Consider the following 21154-nt stretch of genomic DNA (forward strand, 5'->3'; position numbering starts at 1 on the left):
GGCCGGGCACGGTGTCTGTCACCTGTAATCCCAGCACTTAGGAAGGCGGAGGTGGGAGGATCACTTGAGCCACTAAGTTTGAGACCAGCCTGGGCAGCATAGCAAGACCCCGTCTCTACAAAAAAATACAAAAAAGTGGCCGGGCGCAGTGGCTCACGCTTGTAATCCCAGCACTTTGGGAGGCCGAGGAGGGCAGATCACTAGGTCAGGAGATCGAGACCATGGTGAAACCCCATCTCTACTAAAAATACAAAAAATTAGCCGGGCGTGGTGGCGGGCGCCTGTAGTCCCAGCTACTCGGAGAGGCTGAGGCAGGAGAATGGCGTGAACCCGGGAGGCGGAGCTTGCAGTGAGCCGAGATAGCGCCATTGCACTCCAGCCTGGGCGACAGAGTGAGACTCCGTCTCAAAAAAAAAAAAAAAAAAAAAAAAAAATACAAAAAAGTATCTGGTGTGGTGATGTGCACCTGTGGTCCCGGCTACTCGGGAGGCTATGTCAGGAGAATCACTTGAGTCCAGGAGTTCGAGGCCTCAGTGAACTATGATTGTATCACTGCACTCCAGCCTTGGTGACACAGCAAGACCCTGCCTCAGAAGAAAAATAAGGAAGGAAGGGAAGGGAAGGGAAGGGAAGGGAAGGGAAGGAGGGAAGAAGGAAGGAAGGAAGGAGGGAGGGAGGGAAGAAAGGGAGGGAGGGAAGGAAGGAAGGAAGGAAGGAAGGAAGGAAGGAAGGAAAGAAGGAAGGAAAGAAAGACAGAAGGAAGAAAGAAAGAAAGAAAGAAAGAAAGAAAGAAAGAAAGAAAGAAAGAGAAAAGAAAAAGGGAAAGGAAAGGGGGGAGGGAGGAATGAAGGAAGGAAAGAAGGAAGGAAGGAAGGAAAAAAAAAGAAGTGGTGAAAGGTAACAAAATCTTTGGAGAGATCTAATCTACAGACAGTAAGAATGGATATTGGTGGCTAAGGCAGGCCATGTCATTGTTGAGATAAAGACCATGGCCACAGACTGAAAGATAGATAACAGTAATTCAGAGAATGATATTAAGAAGCTAGCTAATCGTGGTAACTAACCTTTAGGCTAATGGCTTGAAAGACAGGAAGGGTTGAGAATAGGAATTTTTAAAAATGAAAAGTAGCTGGGTGTGGTGACTCACACCTGTAATCCTAACACCAGAGGAGGCCAAGGCGGATGGATCATTTGAGCCCGGGAGTTTGAGACCAGCCTGGGCAACATAATGAAACCCTGTCTCTACAAAACATACAAAAATTAGCCAGGCGTGGTGGCACACACCTGTGGTCCCAGCTACTCAGGAGGCTGAGGTAGGAGGATCACTTGAGCTTGGGAGATCGAGGTTGCAGTGAGCTGAAATCGTGCCACTGCACTCCAGTCCAGGCAACAGAGTCAGACCCTGGCTCAAAAAAAAAAAAAAAAAAAAAAAAAAAGTGACTGGCCTTACTGTTGAAACCTTCCCAATGCCATCAGGTGGGAATTTTGACAAAATTATTGTTTTTCTTGGGTAAATCTGCTCAAATGCTGGTAATAAGTGGAGTAAAGCTTCTCAATATACATCTCCCATTCCTGTCTGCCTAAAGTGTTGTGTTATGCTATGTGACATTATGTGTAATATCTGTGAGCATTGAAATACCTGGAGTGTTAAGTACTATCTGAAAAAAATTAATTATGCAGAGAAATGACCTTTCTCACTAAAGAAATCAGTGCAGGTGAAAACCCTGCTTCTCCGTTTTTGTTTTTTATTTTTAGGTTACGGTGCAGTGGCGTGATCACAGTTCGCTGTGGCCTTGAACGCCTGGACTCAAGTGATCCTCCTGCCTCAGCCTCCTGTGTAGCTAGGACTACAAACACATGCCATGATGCCCAACTCATTTTATTTTCTTTTTTGTAGAGATGGAGTCTTGCTATGTTGCCCAGGCTGGTCTTGAAATCCTGGGCTCGGCCGGGCGCGGTGGCTCACGCTTGTAATCCCAGCACTTTGGGAGGCCGAGGCGGGCGGATCACAAGGTCAGGAGATCGAGACCACGGTGAAACCCCGTCTCTACTAAAAATACAAAAAAATTAGCCGGGCGTGGTGGCGGGCGCCTGTAGTCCCAGCTACTCAGAGAGGCTGAGACAGGAGAATGGCGTGAGCCCGGGAGGTGGAGCTTGCAGTGAGCCGAGACTGCGCCACTGCACTCCAGCCTGGGTGACAGAGCGAGACTCCGTCTCCAAAAAAAAAAAAAAAAAGAAATCCTGGGCTCAAATAATCCTCTTACCTCTGCCTCTCCAAGTGCTGAGACTACAGGTGTAAGCCACCACATTTGGCCCGAATTCTGCTTCTTGACTTTTGTGGCGACCAAAGCCTCTGCCTCTTACTAGTCATGTGACAATGGGCTAGCTACTTATTCTTTCTGAGTCTCAGTACTCTTATTTATAAAACAGCAATAGTATCACATTACGAGGATGTTTCTGGAGACACGCATTGTGCACCATTAATTTTCTTGGAGCCTGGCAGAGTTAGGCACTCAATAAATGTTAGCTCCCTCTTCCCCATCCCCTACCTGCATTTGATCACCAAGCATTTGATTACTTTGGCCTGATCGAACTCCCTTAACAAATGTTTCCACCTTAGATTAAAATTAATTCAAAGACAGGGACGGGCAACACATCCTATAAGGGACTAAGAAAATGGCATTAATTTTGCAAATTAATAAATATGCAAATGGCAGCTTTGCATAGACTAGGCTATATAAGCAGGAGTTAAATTGTGCTGTAAATTATGCAGTGCCATATGGAGCAGATACCCTTGACTTCGCATGCAAGGCAGAGAAAGCAGAAGCAGCCCTTGCTGTAATGGCTTCTGAGAGTGAGTGGCATGTTCGTCCAATGGCAAGCCCGGTGCTGAGTCACGCAGCTGATTCTGGAGTGGCAGTGGGAGCCCCATGGCGAACAGGCTGCAACTGAGCTATTGCTGAGAATAGTCTGGTAAAGAACACTCTGTAGTCACCAAGAGGATGGTCACCCACCAGCTCATGTGAGACAGCCACTTGTGCACTGATTGCACCGCTTGGGGGAGGTGGCAGGATGGGAGGGCTCTCTTGGGTTTCCAGAGCCTCAGCTGGTATCGCCACCATTCCAGCTTCAAGGCAGGTGTGACTGGCCTGGGGAAATGTGAGTTGCTGCTAGATTGATACATCAATCATTAAGAAACAAATAGTCTAAGAATGGTCCAGGTGTTCTGCATTTTGCTAAATAGATGCTGGAGGGCAGCAGTTTCTTGTAATGATTATTCAGCAGTATCGCCCAGGGAACTTTTTAAAAATAGATTCTTGGGCTCCTGCCTCTGGAATTCTCATGCAGCTGGTCTGGGCTGATATCTGGGAACCTGTTTTCTTTTTTTGAGACAGGATCTCACTCTGTCGCCCAGGCTGGAGTGCAGTGGTGCCATCATAGCTCACTGTAGCCTCAACGTCCAGGGCTCATGCAATCCTCCCACCTCAGCCTCCTGAGTAGCAGGAACTACACGTGCACAACGCCATGCCTCGCTAATTTTTGTATATTTTTCTAGAGATAAGGTCTTCTTATGTTTCCCAGGGTGGTCTTGAACTTCTGGCCTCAAGCAATCCTCCTGCCTTGGCATCCCCAGTAGCTAGGATTATAGGGTACACCATGACCGTCTAATTTTCAAAAAAATAAATTTATAGAGACAGGATCTTGCTATGTTGCTCAGGCTGGTCTTGAGCTTGTAGCCTGAAGCCATTCTCCTGCCTTGGCCTCCCGAAGTGCTGGGATCCACTAGTATTTTCAATGTGGCCTCCCCCTCACACTTCTGCAATAAAAGAGGTTTAATTGGCTTATGGTTCTGCAGGCTGTACAGGAGGCATGGTGCTGGCATCTGCTCAGCTTCTGCTTAGGCCTCAGGAAACTTACAATCATGGCAGAAGGCAAAGGATAAGTAGATACTTCATGTGGCTGAAGTAGGAGCAAGAGAGAGAGGGAGGAGATGTTATACACTTTTGAAACAAGCAGATCTCATGAGAACTCTGTCATAAGAACAGCACCAAAGGGATGGTGTTAAAGCATTCATGAAGGATCCATCCCCATGATCCAATCACTTCCCACCAGGCCCCACCTCCAACACTGGGGATTACAATTCCACGTGAGATTTGAGTAGGGACACAGATCCAAACCATATCGCCTGGACTTACACACATGGCATGATGGAAAACACCCATTCATAAAACCACACAGAAAACAACGCCTGCATGACTGTGGCGCTTACCATGCAAACTCAACTCTGCAGTAGAAGCGTGAGCTTTGCGGTTTTCATGATGTGCCAATAAATCCTGCTTGCTTCATGTTCAATGCTGGAACCTTGGACATAATTCCTCAAGTCTTGGTATCTTTAACTGTAAAATGGGAATGATTTAATAAGACATGATCTCCCAGAGCAGCTAAGAGGGTTAAAAGAGGAAGCACGGCCAGGTGCGGTGGCTCATGCCTGTAATCCCAGCACTTTGGGAGGCTGAGGCAGGTGGATCAGGAAGTCAGGAGATCAAGACCATCCTGGCTAACACGGTGAAACCCTGTCTCTACTAAAATTTTGTAAAAAATACAAAAAATTAGCCAGGCGTGGTGGCAGGCACCTATAGTCCCAGCTGTTCGGGAGGCTGAGGCAGGAGAATGGCGTGAACCTGGGAGGCAGAGCTTGCAGTGAGCCAAGATTGCACCACTACACTCCAGCCTGGGTGACAAAGCGAGACTCCAGAAAAAAAAGAGGAAACACTTTTTTCGTTTTTGTTTTTGAGACGTAGTCTCACTCTGTTGCCCAGGCTGGAGTGCAATGGCCCAATCTCGGCTCACAGCAACCTCTGCCTCCCAGGTTTCAGCAATTTTCCTGCCTCAGCCTCCCGAGTAGCTGGGACTACAGACGCCTGCCACTACACCCGGCTAATTTTTGTATTTTTAGTAGAGGCGGGGTTTCACCATGTTGGTCAGGCTGGTCTCGAACTCCTGACCCCAGGTGATCCACCCCCATCAGCCTCCTAAAGTGCTGGGATTACAGGCGTGAGCCACCACACCTGGCCTAGGAAACACGTTTAAAGGCAGAAGGAGTTTAAGGAGGTAATGAGGTATTTTAAGTAATTAAGTAATTAAGACTATGTCCTGAGCCCGATCTGCCTCTATAAAACATCCACTGAATCCGGCTGCTGTTTCTATCCTCTGAGCCAACCCTTTTCTACTTGGCAGGGCTTCATATCCTCTCTAAAGCCTGAGATCCTGCCCCTCCGCATCTCATTTCCGGGCTAAACATTTCCATGGATCCGTGAGAGCTGGCTGTGTTTGCCATCCCTGGAGATATCTCATTTTACAGCTGGGCAAACCCCAGCATGCACAGTTCGTGTCTTTGAAAAGTCGTGCCGTTATAGAAATATCTGGGCAGCAGGTGGCAAAATGGTGTTGTTATCGGAACCACATAGATAATCACACTTTGCTACTAATCATTCTCCATCTCTTTCGCGTTTTGTAATTTACAAAGGCCTTCCATGTCCATTACCCCACTCCACCCTTCCAGCAACCGGTGCGAGGTGATTCGAGTATGGAGATGCTAGCCATGCCCTTGGACAGCACGCTGTTCTTTTCAAAGCACTTCTACTCCCATTATCTCACTGGATCTCCCTCACACCCTCAGAAGATGGAAACCGCGGGAATGATCAGAAGAAGAAACCAGGAAACAGAGAGAGCACTTGCTGGCAAAGATCCCATACAGCCAATGACTACATCCAGGCCTGGACTCAGATGCAGGCTCTGCTAACACCGTGTGCTGACTCCTAGACATCAAATCCACTCCCCCTGCCACTCCTTTCCTAAACAAGTGGATTTTCTTTCTTTCTTTCTTTCTTTCTTTCTTTCTTTCTTTCTTTCTTTCTTTCTTTCTTTCTTTCTTTTTCTTTCTTTCTCTTTCTCTCTTTCTTTCTCTTTCTCTTTCTCTCTTTCTTTCTTTCCTTTTTTTTAGACAGGGTCTCACTCTGTCACCCAGACCGGGTGCAATGGCATGATCACGGCTCACTGCAGCCTTGACCTTTCCTGGCCCAAGTGATCCTCCTGCCTCAGCCTCCCAAATAGCTGAGACTACAGGCATGCACCACCATATCAGGCAAATTTTTTTTCTTTTTTTCCTTTTTTTTTTTTTTGAGGCGGAGTCTCGCTCTGTTGCCCAGGCTGGAGTGCAGCGGCATGATCTCACTCACTGCAACCTCCGCCTCCTGGGTTCAAGTGATTCTCGTGCCTCAGCCTTTCAAGTAGCTGGGATTACAGGCACGTGCCACCATGCACAGCTAATTGTTTTGTATTTTTAGTAGAGATGGGGTTTCGCCATGTGACCAGGCGGGTCTTGAACTCCTGACCTCAGGTGAACCACCCGCCTCAGCCTCCCAAAGTGCTGGGATTACAGGCATGAGCCCCTGCACCACATTCTTTAAGCTATTATAAAATATACACTTAAGTTATTATTGACTATAGTCACCCTATTGTGCTATGAAATACTAGGTCTTGTTTGTTCTTCTATTTTTTTTTTTGTAACCATTAACTATTTCCTCTTGCCCCCAACCAAACTTATTTTTGGAAGCTTCATCCTATGATATATAAAAATGTACCATATCCTGCAATAAACACACACACACACACACACACACACACACACATATGTATGTAAGTCAGTGGGTTGCAGTTGGTTTGTCACCATAAGATCTGTAAACAAGGGCTGGCATGGTGGCTCACACCTGTAATCCCAGCACTTTGGGAGGCTGAGGCGGGCAGATCACCTGAGGTCAGGAGTTGGAGACCAGCCTGACCAACATGGAGAAATCCCATCTCTACTCAAAATACAAAATTAGCTGGGCGTGGTGGCACACGCCTGTAATCCCAGCTACTTGGGAGGCTGAGGCAGGAGAATCATTTGGTGGAGGTGGAGATTGCAGTGAGCCCAGATAGAGCCACTGCACTCCAGCCTCCAGCCTGGGCAACAAGAGTGAAACTCCATCTCAACCACAACAACAAAAAAAGATCTGTAAACATTTAATTAGACATGCATATTAATGCTTGACTTTGTAGTTTTCTTCTCACATTTTGGGACCATTTGGGAAACTCTGTCTCAGGTGCGGCTATGAGGCTGTATGGGGTTCTATGTTTTCTGCCAAAGCATTCTGGTGAAATATTTCTCAACGTGAGCCTCCGTGTGCTTTTCCGTATGCTTAACGCGATAGCTCAGGATGTCTGCACAAGTGACTTCACTCCTCGGGGACTTTCCTCCTTCTTACATCTGTGTGCCTGAGGCTAGAGTCTCCCTCCTGAGCTGCTCCCATCTGCATCAGCAGATCGCGGGGCCTGTGGCACGGCTGTCTCCTGAGGTCCTCTTTCATCATCAACCTGGTGAAAGCATTCATCTCTTTCTGATGTTAGATTCTTTGTTTTGGGAATCCCAGACCTTCCACTTTCTTAATGCATTCCCTCATTTTAGCAAAACAACATCATATAGCGGAATTCTCTCTCTCTCTCTTCTGTTTTTTAGAGATGGGATCTTGCTATCTTGCCCAGGCTGGTCTTAAACTCCTGGACTCAAGCGATCTGCCCGCCTTGGTCATATAGGGAAGTCTTGAGAAAGGTGCTTGAAAGTGTGGGAAGTCTTTTCCTTTTATTTTTAGGTGTCTTTTTTTGTTCTCAATAATCTCAATAAGATGTATTTGTGTCCGTGTGTGTAAGGACGTATTTGTGTCCTTATACACATAGACATAAATATGTCTTCACCCTCTCCCTTCCAACACACACATTAAGAGATTTGTTTTATAAATGTGGAATAATAGACACTGGAGACTTAAAAAGGTGAGAAGGTGTTGGGGGGAGTAAGCATTGAAAAATTACTTATTACTATGACTATTTGGGTACTTTTTTTTTTTTTTGAGATGGAGTCTCATTCTGTCACCAAGCTGGAGTGACACAATCTCAGCTCACCGCAACCTCCAACTCCCGGGTTCAAGTGATTCTCCTGCCTCAGCCTCCCAAGTAGCTGGGATTATAGGCATGCACCACCACACCCAGCTAATTTTTGTATTTTTAGTAGAGACAGGGTTTCACCATGTTGGCCAGCATGGTCTTGATCTCCTGACCTCATGATCCACCTGTCTCGTCCTCCCGGAGTGCTGGGATTACAGGCATGAGCCACCGAGCCTGGCCTGGGCACTAATACTAACGGTACCCAAATTACTATTTTAGCAATGGCTGAACTAAAAGTCCAGACTTCATCACTATGTAATAGATGCATGTACGAAACCTACACTTATGACCCTTAAATATATAAACATTTTTTGAAATTACTCTGTACCCCATGAATACGTACAATTATTATTTTTCAATTAAAAATATAGGCCAGGCGAGGTGGCTTATGCCTGTAATCCCAGCATTTTGGGAGGCCGAGGCAGTTGGATCACCTGAAGTCGGGAGTTCAAGACCAGCCTGACCAGCATGCTGAAACCCCGTCTCTACTAAAAATATAAAAATTAGCCGGGCATGGTGGCTCCCAACTGTAATCCCAGCTATTCGGGAGGCTGAGGCAGGAGAATTGCTTGAACCCAGTAGGTAGAGGTTGCAGTGAGCCGAGATGGCACCACTGCATTCCAGCCTGGGCAACAGAGCAAGACTCCATCTCCAAAAATAAAATTTGAAATAAAAAATACCCCCCACCCATAGAGGTTTGTCTTATAACATGACAGGTTTGATCTTGGAGTCTATTTACATTTTTCTTGAAACAATCTAATTTGTCTCAAAGCAATGTAGATGACTTTGACTATTGTAAGGGGTATACAAGTAAAGGTACGGGAAATAAAGCAGAAAAATGAATGTTATTGAGTGAATTGTGTACCATGCACCAAGATTCAGATGTTGAAACCTTAACCTGCAATGCGATAGTATTTGGAGATAAAGTCTTCAAGGAGGTAATTACATTTACATGAGGTCATAAGGGTGGAGCTCTAATCCAATAGGCCTAGGGACCTTATAAGAAGAAAAAAGGCCAGGTGTGGTGGCTCACACCTGTAATCCCAGCACTTTGGGAGGCTGAGGCGGGCGGATCACTTGAGGTCAGGAATTTGGGTCCAGCCTGACAAACATGGTGAAACCCTGTCTCTACCAAAAATACAAAAATTAGCTGGGCATGGTGGCACACACCTGTAATCCCAGCTACTCAGGAGGCTGAGACACGAGAATTGCTTGAACCTGGGAGGCAGAGGTTTTAGTGAGCCGAGATTGCACCACTGTACTCCAGCCTGGGCGACAGAGCAAGAGTGCGTCTCAAAAAAAAAAAAGAAGAAGAAGAAGAGACAACAGGTACCAGGGACGTGCACAGAGAGAAAGGGCCCATCTGAGAACATGGTCTACAAGCCAAGGAAAGAGGCCTTGAGAGAAAGCACAAAAATAAGCGTTACAGAGTGATTTGTGTCCCCTGCCGCAAGATTCAGGTGTTGAAGGCTTAACCTGCAATGTGACTGTATTTGGAGATAAGGTTTTGTTTTTTGTTTTGTTTTGTTTTGTTTTGAGACAATGTTTCACTCCAGTCACCCAGGCTAGAGTGCAGTGGCGCCATCTCCGCTCACTTCATTCTCTGTCTCCCAGGCTCAAGCGATCCTCCTGCCTCAGCCTCCCAAGTAGCGGGGACTACAGGCACACACTACTGTGCCAGGCTAATTTTTGTGGTTTTTTGTAGAGGTGGGGTTTTTCCATGTTGGCCAGTCTGGTCCTGAACTCCTGATCTCAAGTGATCCGCTGGCCTCAGCCTTCCAAAGTGCTGGGATTACAGGTGTGAGCCACGGGTTCCTGGCCAACATAAAGTCTTCAAGGAGGTAATTAAGTTTACATGAGGTCATAAGGTTAGAGCTCTAATGGTATCAGGACTTAGTGTCCTTATAAGAAGAAGAGGCCGGTCGCAGTGGCTCACGCCTGTAATCTCAGCACTTTGGGAGGCCGAGGCGGGTGGATCACCTGAAGTCGGGAGTTCAAGACCAGCCTGACCAACATGGAGAAACCCAATCTCTACTAAAAATACAAAATTATCCGGGCGTGGTGGTGGGTGCCTGTAATCCCAGCTACTTGGGAGGCTGAGGCAGGAGAGAATTGCTTGAACCCGGGAGGCAGAGGTTGTGGTAGCCAAGATCGCGCCATTGCCACTGCACTCCACTGTCCTAGCAGAATAATACAATGAGTATTTTAAGATTTGTAATCTCACTCTGTGGTAGTATGTATTCAATACACATCTTATCTGATGCTGAGAGAAATTCACTGAAATAGTTAAAAAAAATAAAAATAAAAGGCCGGGCGCGGTGGCTCATGCTTGTAATCCCAGCACTTTGGGAGGCCGAGGCGGGTGGATCACGAGGTCAGGAGATCCAGACCAGGTGAAACCCCGTCTCTACTAAAAATACAAAAAATTAGCCGGGCGTGGTGGCGGGCGCCTGTAGTCCCAGCTACTCGGAGAGGCTGAGGCAGGAGAATGGCGTGAACCCGGGAGGCGGAGCTTGCAGTGAGCCGAGATTGCACCACTGCACTCCAGCCTGGGCGACAGAGCAAGACTCCGTCTCAAAAAATAAATAAATAAAAAATAAAAATAAAAATAAAAATAAGGCCCTCGAGGTGGCTCACATCTGTAAACCCAGCACTTTGGAAGTCTGAGGCCGGAGGACTGCCTGAGCCCAGCTGGAGGTTTGAGACCAGCCTGGACAATATAGTAAGACCCCATCTCTACAAAAACATAATCAAATTAGCCAGGTGTGATGGCTGGCAGCTGCCTGTAGTCCCAGTTACTCAGGAGGCTGACGTGGGAGGATTGCTTGAATCCAGGAAGCAGTGAGTTTTGGTGGTGTGCCATTGCACTCCAGTCTGGGCAACAGAGCAAGGCTCTGTTTCAATCAATCAATCAATCAATCAATCAATCAATCAATCAACAAAGGGTCCCACTAAGAGACATATTTCCAAGAATGATCAGGACCCCCTGAACAGCTCAAAAGCAGCCTCCTCTAAACGCTTTCTTCCCTAGTAGCTGCACAGCTCCCTGGAGTCTTCTAACCCATAGATCTCACCTGCGTGTCTGGATCTGCTGAGTGAGTGTTCTTTGTGCCGGTGGGTTGCAGTGTTTGTGTCTTCCGCTGTGATGGAGTGATTTGGGAGCTACAGAATGCCCGCGTGTCATTGATTTGTCATTGGAAAGTTAAATCACAGACCTGGATGGTGGCCAGGAGTTGGGGCTGGCTCTCCCCTCTTCTTCCTTTCGTTTTACCTACCTGTGTATTGACTGATAAGTTGCAGTGCTCCCTGCTGCATTTCACAAATAATCCAGCAAATCCTTGAGATTTATTTTAACGATTGATTAGAAAAGTCAATGTTGTACACAAAGGATTAAAAAAAGAAATATTTGGAATCTACTTAAGTACCTGTTATCTCAAAGACAGTCTAGACTGCTCCAAATTTATATGCCACAGACAGGAAGAGAAGGAAAATTTCTTTTTATACATTGCATAGTCTATATAACGGAAGAAACATGAACTGGCCCCCAAATGACATTAATCCTACCTTGTTTCTATCTACTGGTCAATAGTGTGACCTTGATCAATTTGTTTAACCTCCCCAAATCCCAGTTTAGTTATTTTTTTGTTATACTAAAGAAATGCATATGGATTCAGGATTCCTCAAGGATCTAGAACCAGAAATACCATTTGACCCAGCAATCCCATTACTGGGTATAGACCCAAAGGATTATAAATCATTCTACTATAAAGACACATGCACATGTATGTTTAATGCAGCACTGTTCACAATAGCAAAGACGGAACCAACCCAAATGCCCATCAATGATAGACTGGATAAAGAAAATGGGCACATACACACTATGGAATAATATACAGCCATAAAAAAGGATGAGTTCATGTCCTTTTCAGGGACATGGATGAAGCTGGAAACCATCATCCTCAGCACACTAACGCAGGAACAGAAAACCAAACACTGCATGTTCTCACTCATAAGTGGGAGTTGAACAATGAGAACACATGGACACAGGGAGGGGAACATCACACACCGGGGCCTGTTGGGGATAGGGGGAAAAGGGAGGGAGAGCATTAGGACAAGTACCTAATGCATGTGGGGCTTAAAACCTAGATGACCGGTTGATAGGTGCAGCAAACCACCATGGCACATATATACCTGTGTAACAAACCTGCACATTCTGCACGTGTCTCCCAGAACGTAAAGTAAAATAATAAAAAGAAAAAAATGCATAACATAAAACTTATCTTAACCTGTTTTTTTTTTTTTTTTTTTTGAGATGGAGTCTTGCTCTGTCACCCAGGCTGGTGTGCAATAGTACAATCTCAGCTCACTGCAACCTCCACTTCCCGGGCTCAAGTGATTCTCCTGCCTCAGCCTCCTATCTTAACCATTTTTAAGTGTACAGTAGCATTAACTACAAGTATGGTATTATGCAAAAATCCCTGGAATTTTTTTGTCCTGCAAAACTGAAACTAAACCCATTGAACAACTTTTTTTCCCTCCTCCTCTCTGCCCCTGGCAACTGTCATTCTACTTTTCATTTCCAAAAAGCTAGACTTTTTTTTTGTCATTATTGATAAGACCCATCTACAAAAAGAGAGACGCCATTCCAAACTTTCCTGCCTCCAGTCTTTGTTGTGAGGCAATGCTGAGTCGAGGTTAATGAAATTGCTCTGGAAGCAAAATCACTCTTCAAGTGCCAGCGGTTATTTAAAACATGAGCCCGCCTCACCAAGTTAGGTAAGGAGGATCTTGATGTAAATCCGGCATTAGGCTTAAACAGTCTAACAGTCCAGGCCGGGCGCGGTGGCTCACGCTTGTAATCCCAGCACTTTGGGAGGCCAAGGCGGGCGGATCACGAGGTCAGGAGATGACACCACGGTGAAACCCCGTCTCTACTAAAAATACAAAAAAATTAGCCGGGCGTAGTGGCAGGCGCCTGTAGTCCCAGCTACTCGGAGAGGCTGAGGCAGGAGAATGGCGTGAACCTGGGGGGTGGAGCTTGCAGTGAGCCGAGATTGCGCCACTGCACTCCAGCCTGGGCGACAGAGCGAGACTCCGTCTCAAGAAAAAATAAAAAATAAAAATAAAAATAAAAATAAATAAATAAATAAAAATAAATAAATAAAAATTCTAACAGTCTGGTTATTTGGAGATACACAGAATTTCTTATTGTGTTTGTACACTCACAGTTTTGAGGAGAACTGGAAAAAGAGATTGAAAGGTTGTGTTTCAGGGAAACCTCTTATTTTAAATATAGATAAGCAAATGTTAAGTTGAAAATTATTCTGGCTGGAGCCGGCGCAGTGGCTCACGTCTGTAATCCAAGCACTTTGGGAGGCAGAGGCAGGCGGATCGCCTGAGGTCAGGAGTCAAGACCAGGCTGGCCAATATGGCGAAACCCTGTCTCTGCTAAAAATACCAAATTTATCCAGGCAGTGGTGGCGGGGGCCTGCAGTCCCAGCTACTTGGGAGCCTGAGATAGCAGAATGAATCTCTTGAACCCAAGAGGCAGAGGTTTCAGTGAGCCAAGATCGTGCCACTGCACTGCAGCAATTTGAGAGGCTGAAGCGGGCAGATCACTTGAGGTCAGGAGTTCGAGACCAGCCTGGCCAACATGGTGAAAGCCCATCTCTACTAAAAATACAAAAATTAGCCGGGAGTGGTGGCACCTTCCTGTAGACCCAGCTACTCGGGAGGCTGAGGTGCAAGAATTGCTGGAACCGGGAGGCAGAGGCTGCAGAGAGCTGCACTTGCCCACTGCACTCCAGCCTGGGGGATAGAGCAAGATGACGAGTTAATGGGTGCAGCAAAACAACATGGCACATGGATACATATGTAACAAACCTGCACATTGTGCACATGTACCCTAAAACCTAAAGTATAATAAAAAAAAATATATATATATATATATATATATATATATAAACGTGGAAAAAAAAGAGAGAGAAAGAAAGAAAATTGACTTAGACTTTCATCTTTGTTTATCCTGGTTCAGTTCTTATTATATTGCAATCATTGTAGTTTGACCTTTGTCACCTTGGTCAGCTGATTTCCAAAAACTGTGAGGATACCTTGGTGAACGCACGAAGGAAATGCTTCAACTTTGAGTTCCAATTATTTATTTATCTATTTTTTTAGACGGAGTCTCACTCTGTCGCCAGGCTGGAGTGCAGTGGCACGATCTCGGCTCACTGCAACCTCCACCTCCTCGGTTCAAGCGATTCTTCTGCCTCAGCCTCCCGAGTAGCTGGGATTACAGGCACCTGCCACCACGCCTGGCTAATTTTTGTATTTTTAGTAGAGACGGGATTTCAACATCTTGGCCAGGCTGGTCTCGAACTCCTGACTGCAGGTGGTCTGCCTGCCTCGGCCTCCCAAAGTGCTGGGATTACAGGCATGAGCCACCACGTCAGGCCCATAGTTCATCCTTTAAAATTAATCTATTTTTGTGTTTTGTAATGTATACAACATATTAGTACTTGGGTACATGTAAATAATTTCTAAATAAAAATATACAAATATTGAAGTGTAATGTGTCTTTTAAAATTTAATGTTATTTTTAACTTATGGCATGCACCAACAAAAAGCTTCAAAGGCCAATAACTGATTTCCTGTGTCATTCAGTTCTCCAGAGAAAGAGAACCGATAGGATTTATTTATCTCTTTCTCTCTCTCCTAGGGATGAGTATTATGAGAGAGAGAGAAACAGAGAGAGTGTAAGAAATTGGCTTATATGGGCCAGGCATGGTGGCTCATGCCTGTAATCCCAGCACTTTGGGAGGTGGAGGAGGGTGGATCACTTGAGGTCAGGAGTTCGAGACCAGCCTGGCCAACATGGTGAGACCCCGTCTCTACTAAAAATACAAAAATTAGCCAGACACGGTGGCAGGAACCTGCAGTTCCAGCTACTGGAGAGGCTGAGGCTGGAGAATTGCTTGAACCCAGGAGGCGGAGGTTGCAGTGAGCCGAGATCGTGCCACTGCCCTCCAGCCCGGGCAATAAGAGTGAGACTCTATCTAAAAAAAAAAAGAAAAAAAATAGAAGAAATTGGCTTATATGATTACAGGGACTGGCAAGTCCAAAATCTGTAAGGGCAGGCTGGAAGCTAACTGGGGCAGAATTTGTCTGTTACAGTCTTGAGGTAGAGTTTTTTTCTTCTCCAGAAAACCTCAATTTTATTCTTTTTTTTTTTAACGGAGTTTCCTTCTTGTTGCCCATGCTGGAGTACAATGGCACTATCTCGGCTCACCACAACCTCCGCCTCCTGGCTTCAAACGATTTTCCTGCCTCAGCCTCCCAAGTAGCTGGGATTATAGGTTCTTGCCATTATGCCCAGCTAAATTTTTGTATTTTTAGTATAGACAGGGATTTTGCCATGTTGGCCAGGCTGGTCTCAAACTCCTGACCTCAGGTGATTCACCTGCCTCGGCCTCCCAAAGTTCTGGGATTAGAGGCGTGAGCCATTGCACCCAGCCCTCAGTTTTATTCTTAAGGCCTTCAACTGATTGAAAAAGGCTCCGCCATATCACAGACTTTATTAAGTCCACTTCACTTAAGTCTACTTTAAAGTCAACAGATTGGTCAGGCATGGTGACTCACGCCTGTAATCCCAGCACTTTGGGAGACTGAGATGGGAGTATCACCTGAGTCCAGGAGTTCGAGAACAGCCTGGTCAACATGTTGAGCCCCTGCCTCTACTAGAAATGCAAAAATTAGCCAGGCACAGTGGTGTCTGCCTGCAATCTCAGCTACTCAGGAGGCTGAGGCAGGAGAATCACTTGAACCCGGGAGGTGGAGGTTGCAGTGAGCTGAGATTGCACCACTGCACTCCAGCCTGAGCAACAGAGCAAGACTCTGTCTCAAAAATAAATAAATAAATAAATAAATAAATAAATAAATAAATAAAAAGTAAAGTCGATGATTGTAGTTGTTAATCACATCCACAAGACACCTTCACAGAAACACCTAGATTAGTGTTTGATTCCATAAGTGGGTACCACAGCCTAAGCAGTTGACACATAAAACTCACCATCACCCTACCCTATTGCCAGGTTCCCTAAATTGGCATCCCAACTCTAGTTGCGCCTGTTCTGAGCTCCTTCCATGCCATTTCCAGGCTCAGCTCACTAAAGGAAATCTCTGGCCAGGTCTCTCCTCTGCTAAACTTACATCACCCCCAGATGAAGACCAAGACTGATGTCTGCTCCTCTTTAGACTGTGGTCCAAGCTCTCCCTACCCCTCTCCCCTGGCTTTCTGTCAACATAAACATCTCATTCATGCTCACTCTTGCTCCTTGCTGCTCTGCATCCCATCACACCCCCATGCCTGGACTTTTCTGTTACTGCGCCCTGTATTAGGCCATACTCGCTTTGCTATAAAGAAATACCTGAGACTGGGTAATTTATAAGAAGAGAGGTTTAATTGGCTCCTGGTTCTGCAGGTGGTATAGGAAGCATGGTGGGATCTGCTTTTGGGAAGATCTGAGGGAGCTTTCAATAATGGCAGGGGGCAAAGGGGGACGCAGGCACTTCACATGGCTGGAGAAGGAGCAAGAGTGGCAAGAGGGGCGGGGGCAGTGCTACACACTTTTAAATTACCAGATCTCGAGATAACTCACTCACTATCACGAGAACAGCGCCAAGCAGATGGTGTTAAACCATTCATGAGAAATCCACCTCCATGACTCAATCACCTCCCACCATGCCCCACTTCCAACTTTGGGAATTACAATTGAAAATGAGATTTGGGTGTTAACACACATCCAAACCATATTATGGCCCCTGAAAACATGCCATTCAATCGGTTGTCACATCTTCTTCTGGCTTTGCCTGTCAAAATCCTACACTCTTCAATCAATATGTCCACTCTCCAACCTTATCTTACTGTGAAATGTGCTTCTTCCACTGTATTTCTGGGGAAATATTCCTTCTCCTGGCTTAAGCTAGAAATTGCAAATACTAATTAAATAGATGGAAGAGTGTGAGAAGATATTCCCAATGCCTAAAACAGTCAAGGGAATAATTTCTAGAATATACAAAGAAATCCTGCAAACCACCACCAACAACAAAAAGGACAAAAAAAAAATAGAAAGATGTTTCTACTGCCTAATAGATTTCAAGGCAATTCACAGAAGAGCTCTGGTAGGCAAAAAGAATATAGATAAATACTTCAATAAACGAAAAGTAGAACAGCATTGAGATGCTGTCTTATAATAGCCCAGATGGCAAAAATTAGAAAGACAGGTAATATCAAATATCGTATAATAGGTGGCTGACTTCATGTCTTTCTCTGTCTTTACCTATCACTCTATTGATTTTATTGAATTCCTTAGCTCAGCTTTGTCTCTGAACCCTACACATGCAAATCCAACCCATTTTAGATATCTCTGCTTCAAAGTTCCATTGGTTTGTTAAATACAACATGTCCCATACTGAACCTATGCTATGCTTCTCTAAATGTGTTTCTCCTCCTCTGTGTCCTGTCCCAAAGAGCCACCCATCATTCTCTACTCTACGTAAGTCATTCAAATCCCTGGCTCCTCCTCACTGTCTGTGACAAAGTCCCGTATATTTTCCAGCTAAAGTGTAGCAGATATCTGTTCCCCACGTTCCATTCTTTTTTCTGTTTTAGATGGAGTCTCGCTCTGTCACCAGGCTGGAGTGTCACCAGGCTGGAGCTCACTGCCACCTCCAACTCCCTGGTTCAAGCGATTCTCCTGCCTCAGCCTCCCAAGTAGCTGGGATTACGTGCACACCACCACGCCCAGCAAATTTTTGTATTTTTGGTTGAGACAGGATTTCACCATGTTGGCCAGGATGGTCTTGATCTCCTGACCTCATGACCCGCCCGCCTCAGCCTCCCAAAGTGCTGGGATTACAGGCGTGAGCCACTGCGCCGGGCCTCCATACTTTACAAATGTGACCCTGGCTCAAGCCACTCTCATTTCTTGCCTGAACTACTGAAATTGTTTGTCATTTGTTTTCCTCCCTACAATCTTGCTAGCTAATATAATACTGACAGATTTCTAAGAATAAGGCCCCACTCCATGACCTGAAAACACTTGCCTTTCTCTCTGGTGGGAGGGAAGGACACATGAGCAAATCATTACAATCCTATCCCATGAGAGGCTTGCAGTGAGGGAGGGGAGAAGCATAGTAAATACGGGAGCAGGGAGGAAGACTAGCCAATCCTACCACCCACCCATCTCTCAAAAACCATGCAAGCGATCTTCCTAAAACGCGGGTCTCACCAAATGCCCCAGTCTTTAAAGTTTCCAAAGGCTGCTTTTAGGATGAACCCCTTAACACAATGTAAGCCTATGCATGGACAGTCTTTGCCTACTTACTTGTATAAATTTTTTCTTTCTTTTTTTTTTTTTTTTTGAGACGACGTTTCGCTCTTGTTGCCCAGGCTGGATGGAGTGCAATGGTGCGATCTCGGCTCACCACAACCTCCGCCTCCCGGGTTCAAGCAATTTTCCTGCCTCAGCCTCCCGAGTAGCTGGGATTACAGGCATGCGCCACCACACCCAGCTAATTTTGTATTTTTAGTAGAGACGGGGTTTCTCCGTGTTGGTCAGGCTGGTCTCGAACTCCTGACCTCAGGTAATTCATCCACCTTGGCCTCCCAAAGTGTGGGAGTACAGGCACGAGCCACCGCACCCGCCCTTTGTATAACTCTTTTACAAATTCTTGGGCAATGATAGACTACTCATAATATTCAACACACATACAAACCATCCTTTCTAGTCCTCTTTGATGGACCAACCTTTACAAACTGCTTTAAATTGAATGTTAATTTGAGTTGGTAAAAAAAAAAAAAAAAAGTTCCAGTTCGGATGAAGTTGCATTTAAAATATTTCCAGTTGCCTCCTGTCACTTCCTTGATAAAGGAGGTAAATAATAATGCAACACACATTACGGTCATGAAATGCCAGCAGTGTGCAATGCGTTATACTAAACAGTATGGGGAAGGCAAAGAGAATTTAGCCAAACTCAACGACCTGCTTTCTCCCAATCTCCCCAACTCCACATCAATAAGCTGTCTCTAGACAGACTTGCAAGCTCTCTGTCCTTTCATCACTCCACACTGAACTCCTGCCTCACCCATGCAGCACGATTCCTTCCTATTCTATGTTATTCCTGCTTATGTACACAGCCAATCCCTGCCCAAGTTCAGAGTTTGATCTCCTTTAATGTAGGGGTGCTCTCTGATTTATCTTTGTATGGTGTCCGGCACAAGAGTCTACTACTGAATAAATTCACTGAATTAATGAGAAATAGTTCTTGTTTTCTTTTTTTTTCTTTTTCTTTCTTTCTTTTTTTTTTTTGAAACAGAGTCTCGCTCTGTTGCCCAGGCTTGAGTGCAGTGGCATGATCTTGACTCACTGCAACCTCTCTCTCCTGGGTTCAAGAGATTCTTCTGCCTCAGCCTCCCGAGTAGCTGGAATTCCAGGAGCCCACCACCGTGACTGGCTAATTTTTGTATTTTTAGTAGAGATGGGGTTTCACTATGTTGGCCAGGCTGGTCTCGAACTCCTGACCTCAAGTGATCCACCTGCCTCAGCCTCCCAAAGTGCTGGGGCTACAGGCATGAGCCACTGCGGCCAGCCAATACTTTTTGTTTTCTAGCAGCTCACAAATTGTCTACTATGATATTAAGAGCAAATTTTCCAGCAAAGATGTCAAGAGTCTTCTGGAACTAGACACTACCTTACCTGGTCAGCTGGCCTGACTCATTGATTCATTTAAACATGTTCATTGAGATGAATATTAAAGTCATATATTCAGAACCTACCCCATGCTAGGCCCAGCTCTAAGATGCTCAGGATAAAATAAAAAAAAGAAAAAAGAAAAGATTGGATGTAACCCTTGCCCTACTAGCATGTATAGGAGAAGTAGGCTACCAACCCTAAATAAATGAACAATAATTACAAATTGTGAAAAGCTCTATGAGAAAAACAAATGGTGTTTTATGAGAGAGCTTAGAGTGGGGCGCTCAGCTATTCCCTGGCTGGAATGTTCATTGACCTCTGTCTGCCAATCTGAACTCCAGATCTCTTTAAACCCATGGCTGAGTTCTGGGAAGTCTTCCCTGATTACTGCAAGCCCTGCCTGACTCCTAAAATATTTATTATGTGCACCACCAAATATGCATAACTCTTCCAGCCAGGAAATCTGCATGGAGCCTGTGACACATGCTGATCCGGTACATGAGCTACAGAGGTGATCACCGTGACCACCAGGCCTCCCTTCAGTCATCCATCGTGCAGGCCCTTCCATGCTAAGAACCAGGCTCATGAGCAAAACAGTGCAATTTCTGGGATCTTTTTGTATACTCATTTAGCGACGGAGAGAAAGGTCCCATCCACCGCAGCCACCCCAAAGGCACGATCGCAGTAAGTTGATTGCAAAGTTCTGTATCCATCAGTCTAACTTATCCTTTCTTGACCCTAGCTTGACTCATCCTCCCTTGGAGGTAGCCATAAATAATCTTTCTTCCCTTTCCCGCTATCTCTACCTCATGCTGAAGACTTTACTCATGATTAAGTCATTTCTAATGGCTCATCATTCCTTGTTGATGCTTGGGAGAGGTCGCTTATTTCCCAAAAGCCTAACAAACTCTTCTCCTGGAATTATACCTCTTGGATGGGTCTATTTGGCAACGCAATGGGGCAGTTTCATATGAAGACCATCACACAAGGCAACCCTGAATAAACAGTTGGGAGGTGAGAGTGGAGGGGTCTGGAGGACACTAATGCTTGAGATACTACAGATCACGTTTTATTTTTATTAATTCTAATTTTAAGCATTCCTGTAACGTAATATCGTGTTCAAAATTGGTGGGTTCTTGGTCTTGCTGACTTCAAGAATGAAGCCACAGACCCTCACGGTGAGCGTTACAGTTCTTAAAGATGGTGTGTCTGAAGTTTTTTCTTTCAGATGTTCAGATGTGTCCAGAATTTCTTCCTTCTGCTGGGTTCGTGGTCTTGCTGACTTCAGGAGTGAAGCCGCAGACCTTCAAGGTGAGTGTTACAACTCTTAAAGGTGGCAGGTCCAGCGTTATTTGTTCCTC

At 45.4% G+C, this 21154-nt stretch overlaps 1 long non-coding RNA gene across 1 annotated transcript in view; it reads right to left on the reverse strand.

The window, feature by feature from the left end:
* LOC134731333 (uncharacterized) overlaps positions 1-21154 on the reverse strand; it is a 164046-nt gene that overhangs the window by 31135 nt on the left and 111757 nt on the right. Inside the window, exon 4 of the long non-coding RNA XR_010113517.1 lies at positions 4271-4397. This is a non-coding gene — a long non-coding RNA (uncharacterized lncRNA). The remainder of the gene's footprint in view (positions 1-4270; positions 4398-21154) is intronic.

The sequence above is a fragment of the Symphalangus syndactylus genome, chromosome 9 (genome assembly GCF_028878055.3).
Source record: "Symphalangus syndactylus isolate Jambi chromosome 9, NHGRI_mSymSyn1-v2.1_pri, whole genome shotgun sequence".
Lineage (NCBI taxonomy): Eukaryota > Metazoa > Chordata > Mammalia > Primates > Hylobatidae > Symphalangus > Symphalangus syndactylus.